The sequence below is a fragment of the Microtus ochrogaster genome, unplaced genomic scaffold (assembly GCF_000317375.1).
Source record: "Microtus ochrogaster isolate Prairie Vole_2 unplaced genomic scaffold, MicOch1.0 UNK56, whole genome shotgun sequence".
In the NCBI taxonomy this organism is placed as follows: Eukaryota; Metazoa; Chordata; class Mammalia; order Rodentia; family Cricetidae; genus Microtus; species Microtus ochrogaster.
In genome coordinates this window covers 2,192,893-2,194,988 of record NW_004949154.1, presented here as the reverse complement: position 1 = coordinate 2,194,988, position 2,096 = coordinate 2,192,893, and the positions used below count along the sequence as shown (strand labels likewise).

General features: G+C 37.8%; 1 pseudogene; it reads right to left on the bottom strand.

Annotated features, from left to right (window-relative positions):
* LOC106144408 overlaps positions 1-1,706 on the bottom strand; it is a 4,181-nt pseudogene extending 2,475 nt beyond the window's left edge.
* Positions 1,707-2,096: the final 390 nt, after the last annotated feature.

Sequence of the window (2,096 nt, the reverse complement as noted above, 5' to 3'; positions counted from 1 at the left end):
ATCACCAGGCACAAAACTCAAGTCCAAATGGATCAAAGACCTCAACATAAAGCCAGCCACACTAAACCTTATAGAAGAGAAAGTTGGGAGTCCACTTGAACGCATTGGCACAGGAGACCACTTCCTAAATATAACCCCAGTAGCAAGGACATTGAGAGAAACAATTAATAATTATAAATTTTCTGTGTGTTTACATGTAGATGTATACTTTAGCAACAATTTAATAATTCCCACTGAAACTCCATTACCACCACGGGAAGTAGCCTGTTGATTTCCACTTTCTTGCTCAACAGTGATCCTCTGCCTAACTCTCATTATAGAGCTGGGACTAAGGGACCAGAATACTACACAGGGGTCCAGTGAGTAGAAGGTACAAGTCAAATAGATTCTTCTATTGCCTCTAAAGAATTCCAAACACAAGAAAAAAATATATCAATGTGCACACATGACTGTTTTGATAACACTTTAATGAATCCCATTGAAACAACATCATCAAAACTACAATAAGGCTACTACTACTGCTTGTGCCTTCCACTTGCTTCCCCACTGAACTTTTGATATCCACAAGCCTTAGTACCAACACTTTGCAAGTGGAGGCAAAGGCAAATAGATCTTTGAGTTCGAGGCCAGCCTTGTCCTCATAGAGAGTCCCAGGCCAGCCAAGGCTACAGAGAGACTCTGACCCAACCCTCCAGAGAAGAAGACCAGAAGTCCAAAACCAGCCTCAGCTATTTAAAGAATCCAAGTCCAACTTGGGCCGCATGAGATACTGACTTTAAAAATAAATACAAACTATTTACTTTTATTTTATTTTCTGACTGCATAACTTCCAAATTTAGCAGATATCTATGAAAGTAGTTCAGACTTTCTTTATGGGTTAAGAAATATAAGGGAAAGTGGACAGCTGTATTCAATGTATCAATCTTAGTTTTATTTACTTATGATATTTACATATTATGTATTTAGTATGCTTTGAATCTTTTCATTTTTCTGAAGATAGATACTAGTTCTTAAAATTGTTGGGTCTAGGAAAGTTCAAGGTACAAATTGCAGTACACAAATCAGTCAAGCCAAGACTCTGATGTAATGACAGGCCTCGAGATGATACAGGAATGGCAAAGAGGCCGCTGATCCAGCTTAGAGGAACAAGAGGAGATGTGCTAGTTGAGGTCAGAAAGATAACGGGAGAGTGTGACCAAGTGCTTACAATCTACAGGATAGACCACTGAAAAGCTCTTGACATTCACGTTGAATAAAATGGAAAGTATTTGAAAAGTTTCAAAAACAAAAATAATGAAAAAATTAAAAAAAAACAAAATAATGGTGCATATTTTGAAAGAATAGAAGGCACTACCTCTTGAGGATTGGTATTTTTTTTAAGTAATAATAAAACAAAACAGAAAAAAAGGTGCTACCTCTCTATGAACAGATTGAAGAAGGAAAAAACCAAAGAGATCAACTAAAATGTTTCTTCAATCAACCCATGAAATAAATAATGAAGATCCAATGTAAGATAGTAATGGCGGACAAGGCAAGATATTTGAAAAACAATTAAAGGTCAAGTTAGTTGGGTTTGTTGATGCACCCAGTATGGATGAACCCTATGAACATAGTTATCCACTCATCAGCCTACCAAGAGCTTCTGCATTTTCCCTACATGTTTCCTTCAGATCTGACAGTTCCTTGCAGTGCTCTGCATCACCCATCAGGAGTCCCCTGAGTAGATGAAATTGCCTTAGGGCATTAGAAAGGCATTTCCCTACAGGAACTGGACATTATGTTCGCTTGAGCTTCTTGGAGCTTCCTAGTTTCATATGGGGGAAAAAGATACAATAATAAAATTTAAATTTTACATTTATTATCAAGCGGTATGCCTAGAAGCCACAATCATAGAGTGTTGTTGTTTTCTGTTATGATTTCGCTATGGATATGTTGCCACTACTGTTATTTATATTTCTGAATTGCCAAAAAAGCACGTGAGGCCATATTCCAATGCAAATAAAGGAGGCAGATCACAGGAAGCTGGGAGGTTGAAGAGAATTCTAGGAGTCACGATTTACTCAATACAGGCAAGGCCAGCACACAGGGGAGCTGAT